The following is a 12836-nucleotide window of genomic DNA, read 5'->3' on the forward strand; positions in this document are numbered from 1 at the left end:
TGAATGCCAGGGGGAATAGTTGGACCTTGCTTTGTGTTGTGCTGCTGACATATAATGCATCACTGTGCCACAGTTTTGGTCAGGGCCAATAAATGTGAGATGTAAAATACTGGCATAACAACTTCTCAAGTGACTCTTGACCTAAATGAGTGGTTTCATGTATGGTCTGTATGACTGTGACCCCTAATAGCTGTAGCACCACTATTCTTCCATCTGGTAGCTGGATCCATCCTTCTTTAATTATTTGCCCCCGCTTCTGATTGGAGAAAGTCCTTTTCCTCCCTAGAATAAGTGGGCATCAAGTCAGGTATGTGGGGAATTAGAGCGGCTGTAACTGCTGCTTGGTAGGGAGTAGATGCCGCCTTACAAGCTATTGAATCAGCTCTGGAATTTTTCCGGGGCTACAGAGGTATGGGCCCACTGATGTCCTTAGCAGTACACGACTGCCACCCTTTGGGGCTTCCAAACTGCTGCTAACAACTGCAAGATTTCATGTCAGTACTTTATTTCTTTTCCCCCTGGATTTAACAGTCCTTTTTTTTGTACAGCGCCCCATGTGCTTGAAGAGTTAGAAAGGCATACTGGGAATCAGTATAAATGTTCACAGCCTTATCTTCACTCAGTTCTAGGGCTCGAGTCAGAGCAGTAAGTTCAGCCTTCTGAGCCGAAGTACCCTGAGGCAGTGGCCTTGATTACAGTGTCCAGAGTTACCACGGCATAGCATGCACACCTTTCTCCTCATGGATTAACAAAACTGCTTCCATCCATATACAACTCCCAGTCTACTACTGTCCGTGGTTGATCCCAAAGATCAGGCCTGCTAGAATAAACTGAGTACAAATACTTCAACACAGTTGTGTTCAACTCCAGGGCCTTCTGACACCGGGAGCAAAGTGGCGGGGTTTAAGGTGTTACAGACCTCAATGGTGATGAGGGGATTTTCACATAGTAGGCTCTGGTATTTGGTTAACCTAGCATTTGTCAACCAATGATGTCCTTTGGTATTCATTAGAGCCACTACTGTGTGGGGTGCTTTGATATTTAAGTTTTGCCCCAGAGTTAGTTTATCAGCCTCTTGTGCTAATAGAGCAGTTTCTGCCAAGGTCCTTAAACATGGGCCCATCCCTTGGAAACTCCATCCAGCTGCTTGGAGAGATAAGCTATAGGCCTGGGCCAAGGTTCCACCTTTTGTATTAGAACTCCAACTGCCATTTTTTTCTCTTTCTGACACATACAACATGAAGGGCTTTGTTCAATCAGGTAACCCCAAAGGCGGGGCTGACATAAGTTTTGCTTTCAGTTCCTGAAAGGCCTGCCACTGCTGGGATCCCCATTCAAAGGGTTCCTTCTCTCCCTCCTTAGTAACTTCATATAGGGGTTTGGCCAGTACCACGAAGTTTGGAATCCATGATCTACAGAAACCCAAAGCTCCCAGGAACTCCCTCACCTGCCTTCTCATCTTGGGTTCTGGAAGATTGCAAATGATTTGTTTCTTCTCTGCTCCTAGGCTGCACTCTCCTTGCTGGATGGTGAACCCCAGATATCGCACTTGCTGTTGGCAAATCTGGGCTTTTCTTTCAGACACTTTATACCCACAGTCCTCCAGGTGCTGAAGTAAGGCATCTGTTCCTTTTGCGCACCCAGCTGCCATGGGTTGTCCCAATAAAAGGTCATCAGCATATTGGAGCAACACGCAGCCTAAGTCTTTAGCAGGAAACTTCTGGAGGTCATGGGCTAGTGCCTCCCCAAAGATGATGGGAGAGTCTTGAACCCCTGGGGTAGCCAGGTCCGGGTGTACTGGGTAGTTACACCTGTTTCTGGATTTTCCCATTGAAAAGCAAATAGTTTCTGGCTCTCCAAGGCCCATCTAATGCTAAAGAAAGCATCCCTTAAGTCCAAGCAGGTGAATCAGCCATTCTCTGCTGGCAGTAATCCCAACAGCATGGGTACAGTTGGGTGCAAAGTCACTGTAGCCTGATTAACCAAACTCAAGTCCTGCACTGGCCTGTAGTCTTTGGTCCCTGGTTTAGGAATAGGCAAGAGGGGGGTGTTCCTTGGATACTGGCAAGGAACTATAATTTTTTTTTTTTTTTTTGAGACAGAGTTTCACTCTCGTTACCCAGGCTGGAGTGCAATGGCGCAATCTTGACTCACTGCAACCTCTGCCTCCTGGGTTCAGGCAATTCTCCTGCCTCAGCCTCCTGAGTAGCTGGGATTACAGGCACGTGCCACCGTGCCCAGCTAATTTTTTTTTCTTTTTGTATTTTTAGTAGAGATGGGGTTTCACCATGTTGACCTCGTGATCCACCCGCCTCAGCCTCCCAAAGTGCTAGGATTACAGGTGTGAGCCACCGTGCCCGGCCCTCAATAGTCCTTTAAGCATTTGGGGTGGACCTGAATACCTTCTAGGGTTTCTCAGGGAACTGGATATTGCTTTTGCCTAACCAGCTGAGCCCCAGTCTTGACCTCAATGAGCACAGGGGCCTGGTTGATTGCCTGTCCTGGCAGATTGTCCTTTGCCCAGAGCTTAGGCCGTCATTTTGCTAAGGCAAGTCCTATCTCCAGGTCTGGTTCAGTTAAGAAGAGCCTCCACTCTTCTTCATGAGGAACACTGAGGGCCATTATGACTCCAGTTTTAGGCAATGCCAGCCATAAAGTGCCACTCTCGGTGAAGGTGATGGTTGCCTGTAGCTTACTGAGCAGATCCCTTCCTAGCAAGGGCAAAGGGCTATCAGGCATGTATAAGAACTGGTGAATTATCTCATTCCCCCACCAGCCTCACAAGTGAGAGGCAAACAGAAAGACTGTTTCTCTGACACCACAGTAGCTCCAACAATATTGGTTGTTTACTTTGATAGGGAGGCTACAGGGGTGGTTATCACCAAATATTCAGCACCTGTGTCTTTGAGGAAGTCAATGTCCTTACCCCCCACTGTCATCCTGACCGTGGGCTCTTTGGGGACAATTGAGCCGTGTCCCCTTCAGTCCAGTGGCCCTTCCATTAGATTGAACAGAGCTCCTTCATTTTTGTCTTAAGCCTTGGGCTTAAGATCTCCCTGTTTTCCTGTCAATTAGGGGCACTTGTCCTTCCAGTGTCCCACTTCCTTACAGGAAGCACACTGGCTATGCTGCAGGCATGAGTGATTAGACTGGGTAGCCTTTCGGGAGCCCCTCCTTTCTCTGCCCTTTTAGGGGCATTCCTCTAATAGTGGTAGCTGTCAAGTCGGCACTTCATCAAGCTTGATGCTTGATTTCTCTACGACTTTCTCTATGGCTTACCGTGTCTCTGTTCACAAACACCTGGTTAGCTATTTCCAATAACTGTGAAGTATTCATGCCCACAAATCCTGCCTGCTTCTGGATATTTCTTCTAATGTCTTCTGCACGCTGACTGACTAATGCCATATTTACCATGCACTGTTTTTCAGGGTTCTCAGGTTCGAAAGGACTATACATGCGATAGGCTTTGCATAGCCTTTTATAGAACTGTGCTGGTCTTTCCTCTTCCCCCTGAATAACCTCAGAGACTTTATTGATGTTTGTAGCTTTCTGGGCTCCCTTTCTCAATCCTTCCAGTAAGGCCCTCTGTACCAGATTAGCCTTTACATGCCCTCTGGGGTGTTTGGATCCCACTGGGGGTCAGTCCCTGGTAACTGGAAGGGTCAGGGGACATACTCTTGGGGGCTCTGGTAATCTGCTGGAACATGCTCCTCCAACCATTTGGAAGTGGCTCAGAGTACTCTCCACTTTTCATCAGTGTTAAAAAGATAGATAAGCAGCTGGTGGCAGTCAGCCCAAGTGCGGTTGTAAGTTTGGACAATAGTTTGCAGTAGGTCAATGAGAGCTTGTGGCTTCTCGGTATCAAGACAGGGTGTTATTTTTCTAGTTGATAAGATTAGCTGAGGTGAATGGCAGGTATGTGAAAACACATCTTTCCACCATGTGGCCATCCTCATCCACTCCCATATACCTCTGATCTCTTAAAGGTATCTGCACTTCTGCCTTGGATTGCAGACAGGCTGCTAGAGGGGGAATTCATCCTGGGAGGTGGGTGCCTGTGCGAGGAGTCCCTCCACATTCTCTCCTGTCTACCCTGGGGGTTTTAGTGGTATGCAGTTCTAGTGCATACCACTAAACTGCAAGGACTCCTTCCTCCTGATAAGGGGGAGGTATCATTGGCAAAGGTTCTTCTGCCATTGGATCTGTCAGGACCTTAGGATTCTTCATCCCTCAGCAGGTAGAGTGGGGTTTTTCCCTAGATGCCTGCCCCTTTGCCATTAGTACAGTTGCTGCCTGTCCTCTTAGCCACTGTGGAGGGTTCAGAACTAGCTGCAGCCATGAGTTTATATACAGAAATTGATCAGGGTATTCTGGCTTGCATGTAACCTTATACCATACTTTCGAGACAAGAAACCTGTCTAGGCTTCCCTCTGAGGGCCAATCCACCCCAAATGCTGGCCAGTCTACCTCACATAAGGTCCTCAGCTTTCCTGGTGTCATAGTCACTCCATAATCCCCACTAAATCCCTTCTTGAAATTTTTCAGCATGGTCCCTAGAGGAGTAGGCTTGCTATGAGTGTGACCCATGATTTTTGCACAGAAAACAGTACTCACAGGCAGTAAAGAGAGTCTTACTCCACCCTCAGTTTCTCCCACCCTGCACAGTGCAACACACTCTCTTTCACTTTTGCTTTAGGCCAGTAGGACAGTCTCTCTCGGGAGTGTTTCAGGTATCACTTGGCATTGGAGAGTTCATTACTCCCCCCACAATACCTAGACTGTGAGGGCATCTCCTTCTAGCCATATGTGGATTGCCCAGCCAGCCCCACAATTCACTTGGAGCCTACGGTCCCTTCTAATGAACCTGCCACTCCCACATTTCATGGCTGGTGAGTCCAACCAGACCCCTCCAATCACTCACACAGTCATACACCTCCTACCGCCCAAATTGAAACCAAAAGCAAGACTTCCAAGGTTAGTTACAGAGAGAGAGAGAGAGAGAGCTGAGTTCAGGAGTGCCAAATTCGGCACACGTGGGTGATCAGGCCATGCTTCCACCTAAAGGAGGTGGGCAAGTTTCCCAGGACACATCCTGCTGTGTTTCTGATGTCCACACTTGAGCCATCCATTCCTTCTTGGTTTCAGTCACTGGGTGTATCCGCTACGGGGGCCTACACTGCTTTGCTCTGGCAAGGAGTTCTACAGGGCCAATGCCTACCTGGGAGTGCTATCAGGACTCACGTTGCCCAAGCAGGCTGGAGTCCCCCACAGGGATGCTCCACAGGGCAAGGCGGAACTGCCTGTGAGGCTGTCCTGGCCATCCACCAACTGAAACTCGTTTCTCAGTCAGGGAAATCAAATGAAGCAGGAGCAGCCGAGAACAAACCTCTCAAACACCAAACTGGGAAGGAAGTGACTTTTTATTTAGCAGGGAGTCTGGTAGACTTGCGTCTCAAGAACTAAGCTCCCTGACAAAGAAAATCCTAGCCCTTTTAAAGGCTTACCATTCTAGAAAGTACATGTGAGAGGGTTGTGATCGATGAAGTAGGCATGGGATACATGACCAGGTGGGGGTTTGAGCAAGATTGAGCAAGAACTATGCTTTTTGGAGGGCGTTTCTCCATATTATGCCTGTGATCTATAGATAGGAGTGCAATTAAGCATGGGGGTTTATTCTTTAATCACCAGGTCTGGCTTGTGGCATTGGTTTTGTCTCCTCCACTGACCTTGTGCCTTCTATTTTCAACTTTTACTTCTCCTTTTGAAAGACAAGCTAAGGGGAAGTGGTCTTAGAAGCTTAAGAGGAAGGGGTCTCCTTCCTCACAACCTCTGCCTCCCGGGTCCAAGCAATTCTCCTGCCTCAGCGTCCTAAGTAGTTGGGATTACAGATGCACACCCACATGCCCGGCTAATTTTTTTGTATTTTTGGTAGACATGAGGTTTCACCATGTCAGGCTGCTCTCAAACTCCTGACTTTGTGATCCTCCCACATTGGCCTCACAAAGTGCTGGGATTACAGGCTTGAGCCACTGCACCCAGCCTTGTTTATGGATACGGGGTCTCTCTGTGTTGCTCAGTCTGGTCTCAAACTCCTGGACTCAAGTGATACCCCAGTCTCAGCCTCACAAAGCACTGAGATTATGGTGATGAGCCACTACATCCAGCCTCTTTTTTTAAATTCTTATCTAATGCACTATAATGTTGATAAGCAGACTGCCTAATAAATATTTGCATTATTCTCTTTCAATAAAAGCTGCTTATTTAATTTTTAAGAAGACATAATTAAATGAGAAGTTTCTCCTGTTTATGTTTTGGTTAACAACATTTGGTAATTAGTAATCTCTTTATTACAAGTGACAGAAGCCAAATTTAAAGTGGGGAATACTTGGTTTTCATAGTCAGGCTGTGGAAAGTAGGGCTGGCTGCAGGTACTACTGGGCCACAGCACTTCAGAATGTGCCTCTTCCTGGGAAAAGGCAGCAGTTCCTGTTTGCACCAGTCGATAAATGGAAAGGGGGTGCAATTTACTCCCCTGTATAAGGAGGTTATTGTTTCTAAGGGAAGAGAGGAACACCGACACACAGCAACAAATGTTGGCCACACTTTAGAAAAAACAGTCGTTTAGAATAGTAATCACAGTAGCAAATATTTGTGTAGCACTTTGATATTTTCCAAGTGCTTTCATCTTCACAAAAATCTTCTGGTTTCGATCTCTTGACCTCGTGATCCACCCGCCTCAGCCTCCCAAAGTGCTGGGATTACAGGCGTGAGCCACCGCACCTGGCCTGCACTGACTTCTTTTACAAACTTCTTTAAAAATGCCTGTGATATTCTAGGCCTAGTGCTGAGTATGCAGGATTCAAAGTTGAACAGGGGATTGCCATTGCCCAGGAGAGACTACCAGGTAATTTGGTAGACAGATACTTAAACAGATGATTATAACAATGGGGTAATTGCTAAGGAAACTCTATTCCAAGATGGTGGAGGACAAAAGGCAGGAAATGTGACTGGGGGTAAGTCAAATAAAACTTCCTGAAGGAGAAAACATTTGAATCAAGTCTCGAAGACCATTTAATATTTAATGCCTTTTCTAGGCCTTTGGATTGGTGGATGGAAGAAGAACGCTGCAAGCAAGGGAGTAGCACCCACACAGGCAGGCAGAAGGTCATCAGGGTGTGACCAGAGCACAGGATGTGGGCGGAGACCTGATAGTGAGGGGGAGCATGAACCTGTCTCCTCACCCTAGAGTCCACTGTAAAATTAGAACACACCTATTGATAGTTGAGTTCTAAAATGCTTGATTCATGTTGGAATCAGATTTTTATAATTATCCCTCACCTCTCAAGGACTCAATTTCTGTGTGGAGTCCATTATCCCATTAAGTTAAGAGTAGAGACTGAGGAAATTCTATTCAAATTCCACAATGCTGGGTTTTAACTTGGATCAAAATCTTGGGTCACTTCAGAATATTTTGGGCTTTTGAGAGGCCAGCCTGCTAGCTTTATTTCAGGACTGTTGCTATAGAAAGCATTTTTTCACAGTTTTCAGCAATTTCTACCTCTGTGTAAGTAAACACTGAATTGGAACTCTGCTGGGGTCCTTTGGTCACATTCTTTGCCATTGAAAAATGGAAGCAGAAATGAAAGACTAAGAGCTATTTTCCCTTTGTCCTTGTGGTTTCCTATTGTTGCTGTTAACAGATTACCGCAGATTTAGTTACTTAAACAACACAAATTTACTTTCTTCCTGTTCTGGAGGTCAGAAGTCCAAAATCCATTTCACTGTGCTAAAGTCAAGGTGTTGATGGGGCTGGTTCCTTCTGGACATTCTGAAGGGAAAATCCATATTCTTGGCTTTTTCATTGTTGAATGGCTGCCAGTATTCCATGGCTCATAGCCCCTTCCTCCATCTGTAAGACACATCACTCCAACATCTGCTTCTGGTACGACACCACCTTCTCCTTCACAGACTCCTCCTGCAGCCCTGTGATAGGCACTCCTGTGATTATATCAGGCCCACCTGGATGATCCAGGATCATCTCCCCATCTCAAGGTCCTTAACTTGATCATAACTGCAAAGTTCCTTCTGTCTCATGAGGTAACGCAGGCCCAGGGATTAGGTCAAGGACATTTCTGGAGGCCACCATTCAGCCCACCACAGGCCCCCACCAGTTTATGCATCCATAAGTTTGGTGGCAGCAGCTCTGGTACCTTGTCAATCACATTAATGCTGCACACATTTTTGTAGTTGAAGTTTTGTGTACTTTTTGTCTAATTTGCATCTAAATGCTTTTGAATTTAGCATATAGAACAATGCAAACAAGGAATTCAGTTATCTAAATTTAATATCATTGTTAGTTTCTTAAGACTCGCTTGACAATGAGGGTAATATTTAGCATAAAGTTGCCTTAGTCAGTTTAAAGAAAGAACACATTTATTTTTAAAGAGCTAGAGTGATTGATCTCCATGATGTCCTGTGATGTCTTTATTGTATTTTCAGGGTACCTTCTCTGCGTTATATTCCTGTTGTTTGTGTACATGATTTGTCTACTAGACTGTAAGCTTCTTGGGAATGGGGCCCTTTTCTGATTTATCAGTCTATTTCATAGAGCACATAACACACCTGAAATATGATTAGATGCTTTGTATGTATTAACTTTTAAAATGCTCACCAAAAACCTATGAGACAGAGAGGCTCAGAGGATATATAACTTGTCCAGAATTAGACAGCTAATAAGATACAGTGCTGATACTCAAACACACTGTAACTCTGGCACCCATGCTTTTTCCAACTCTATTATGCTCCTTTTGACTACTGCACTGTATGCTGAATGAATCATAATTATTGCTTTATAGCTAGCACAGCAGTTTTACATACATTATCTCATTAGATGCCCATTAAAAAAAAAAAAGGCAGGCAACTATCACCTGTTTATTTTAGAGATAAGCAAACAGGGTCAGAATTGTCAATGTGTCCATTTATTCACTCATTTAATCTTTGATTATGCAGACATTCACTGAGGCTCTATGAGGTGCCAAGCCTGGACTATGCCTTGGGAAACAGTGGTACAAAGGGAAAGAAGTCTGTTCCCTCAGGGAGCTTATGATGCTGTGGGGAATGCAGCATTACCTGGGCCGGTTCTGCTCCAATGGAGAAGTAGAGTGTTTTGTAGAAACGGACAATAGGGGATTCAGTCTGGGTCATCATAAAGGCTTTGCTGGCCAGGGTATATTAATCAATGCACTCTTGGTTTCTAGTAACATAAACTTTATTCAAAAAAGCTAAAATTTTGGGGTATGTATTGACTTACATTGTTGAAAAAAATTTCTGGATGTAAACTAGCTTCTGACTAGGTCCAGAAATTTATATGATGTTATTAGATCTCTGTGTTGGATTTATTCTTCACTGGTTGTCAATCTTGGCTACAAAGGTGGCAATTAGGCAGTGATATGCCTTTATTTTTCTTACTGGTAGAAACCCAGGAAAAGAAGAGGGCAATTATTTCTTGATAACTCCAAAAACACAATTCCTTAGGGGGACTCAGTTTGGCCTTGTTTGGACCACATGTCCAAATACCACTATGGCCAAGGGTTCAGAGTACTTTGGACAAGTCAGTTTGCCCTCTTTGAGCCACATTTTTCTTATCTGCAAAATATGAATAACAGTTATTATCCTCTTCACTGCTATATTGTAGTAAATAAATGAGATAATATGTGTATGCATTGAACACAGAGACTGGCACATAACAGACACTGGATAAATATGGCTATGTTCATAATTATCAAAGTTAATATTATAAAATCTTTAGGATGATAGAAACCACAGAGGTGAAGTCCAACTCTAGTCCTCCTTCTATCCTTAGTACCCTGAGTACTACCAGAGCACTTTGATTGACTAGACTGTGTCCTGTACCTCCCTCCAACCCCCTCAGCCCCACCGTGCAGGAAGCAGGGCTTTGTACTTCACTTTGGAAAAGGATAGTTGTCTGAAAGGCACATTTTCTGAGCTTTTTCTGGCAAAATGTCACTTATCTTATGAGACAAAACTAAGATATTCCTTACAGACTCACAGAGTTAGTATAGTCAGTTATACTATGGCATGAACCACATGTCTTAAAAAATCACCACACTATGCAAAGTCAGGCAATAAAAGCCAAGAGCTCATGGGAAAAATGAGGTTATGGGCACCACAGTCACACTTAATCAATGAAACATCAAAGGTAGCAGCCTCATAAAAATACTGCTATAACTTTATGCATAGATACTTCAGTAAGTATAGCTCCTCAGCTTGAGAAAGATCTGAAGTGTTGCTGTTGGAGATGGGCAAGAAAAAGTCTCCTGCTTATGAGTTACTGGGAAATGGTGGAAGAAGCATTATCAAACTTGTTGATCTTTTGCAGCCTTAAATTCTGGAACATGGTTTTCTGCCTTTTACAATAGGTCTTTCATGGAGTAGATTTATAATTGATACATATTTCATCAAAGTTGTGGATTTGCTCCAATATATAACCAACTTCTTCAATTAATATCTGTAGCTAGAAGTTATTTTATAGCTTTCTTATCTGCACTTTGGTTTCACCAAACAATTGACGGCTTTTAGAAATTTGCAGGGTTTTTAATTTTTTAGACAGGGTCTAGCTCTGTTGCCTAGAGTACAGTAGCACGGTTATGGTTCACTATAACCTCTGCCTCCTGGGCTCAAGCATTCCTCCCACCTCAGCCTCCAGAGTAGCTGGGCTACAGGCACATGCCACCACACTCTGGCAATTTTGGTATGTTTTGCTGGAGATGGGATTTCACCATGTTGCCCAGACTGGTCTCAAACTTAGGTTCAAGCTATCTACCCAACTGAGCCTCCTGTAGTGATGGGATTATAGTTGTGAGCCACAGTGCCTGGCCATAGAAATGTTTAAAATCACCAAACCCACCACTGCTAAAAGTGAAAGGAGCCACTGATGCATGATTTGGCCATTTCTGCTTAGGGTCTTCTTATAGAGATGATGTTTTCTTTTTGTGAAAAAGGCGTTTTTGAGTCTTTTTTGTTTGGTATTCAATCCATACGCTCAACAATGTTTCCATTTCTTCTTTTTCTACAGGCCTTTCAGTTTCTTACTGAATTCACAACACTTAGAGTTGTTCCAACCGTAGACATTTTCTTGAATTTTCTGTAATTGTCTCTCATGGTTTGTAATGTGGATTTCTTTGTACCTGTTGTTCTGGAGAGATGTGTATTCTCTTGTTTCTTTTAAAATGCTCATTTTGAGTTTCTTCTCAAGTCTTCCAACTTTCCTTTTGCATGTACTTTTTGGCATTTTTTGAACCTGGATACTTAAACATAAAGAGGATGTTGAAAGGGCATTTTTTTATGTAGACCATTTCACAAATGTCAAAAAAATAGCAAAACACAGCATTCTAGAATAATGCACATGGTAAACTGGTTGCTGGTAGATATTTGAAATGTATGTTTTATGTCTTCTTGTATGACTTAGTTCAGCTGAATGGAGTTTTCTGTGTTCCTCCAGTGTAGTAGTTTTTGTTGGAAAAAATGAGTTCATATAAATGCAATATTCCATATTACACTTAAATTGTTTCCTAATTTATCAATTGTATTACAACATATTTTTCTTTTCAAAAGAAGAAATCCAGAAAAACAGTCTGTAATTGGCAGAGATGAGAATAAAACCCAGGATTTCTAACTTAGCCACTTTTTTTTTTTCCTACACAGCAGTGCTAAAAAGGCTAGCAGTTGTGTGAACATTCAGTATTTAAAATATAAAGAAATGTATTTTTAACACAGAAATGCCAGAGCCTACTCATCTGGTTTTATTGCCTTGGGAGGTTATAAGACTACACATGCATTTTTAAGTGATTGCAACCACTGTTTAAAATGCATTTGGAACGGTTTTGGTTTAGCCTTCATCTCCAGGACTATTTTATCAGGTGTCTAACAAGTCTTCCTACTTGATGATTACTTTTTTCCCCTACTCTTACCTGCTTCTGAAACATACTACTAAAAGAGCTAGAGTTTGTGAACATATTTATAAACCTTAAACAATTATACTAACAGAAGTTGCTACATTTTGTCTTTGGCAATAGTCACTCAAAAATGAATTACCTTCTTCAGATACAAGCTTTTCCACCATTGAGAATTTCTAAAATAAAGGGCCAGAGACTTTGAAGCCAATTCGAAAAGAAGATCTCTCAAAATAAATTGAACTTTGTTTGGAAAATCGTATTGCAATGTTTGATGGAATAAAGACTGTGATCTCTACTAGAATATCTGTTACTCTCATCATTTTATAATCTCCATATATATTTTATTCCTGCCTGACAAAACCAAATTTTCAAAACTTGAGCACTGGTTTCATATTTTAATTTTTAAAAAATGTTTATCCACACCTAGACTAGCACCCAACATACAGTAAATGCCAAACTGGTGGTTGGCTGGTTGATTGATACTTTCCTAGTAGTGCCTTACACTTAGAAGTTAGTAAAGATTTGATGCTATGAATTGTTTGTTGTACTCTGATTATTCAATATTTACTCTTATTGTTGAATATGATATTTTGTAAGCAAGTAGGATTATACTTAAGTGAAGCAATTCTTAGTGAAGATAAGATAATATTTTGTCTTTCGCTTTTTTTATGTCAGTTGCAGAAAGGTGAGCTTATTACACATTTCAGCACATGGAAAATATTCATTATTGGTCCCAGCAACTTCTGCCTCTTGTTTTAGTTTACTTCTCTTCAGTTTGTTATTTCTCCAAATCCCAGGTTCATCTACTCACCACAAAGATACTCATTCTAAAATGTATTCTGTGTGCCTTACATCTACATA

Source organism: Aotus nancymaae, unplaced genomic scaffold, assembly GCF_030222135.1.
Source record: "Aotus nancymaae isolate 86718 unplaced genomic scaffold, 86718_ANA_hifiasm-v0.15.2.pri h1tg000064l_1, whole genome shotgun sequence".
NCBI classification, from domain to species: Eukaryota; Metazoa; Chordata; class Mammalia; order Primates; family Aotidae; genus Aotus; species Aotus nancymaae.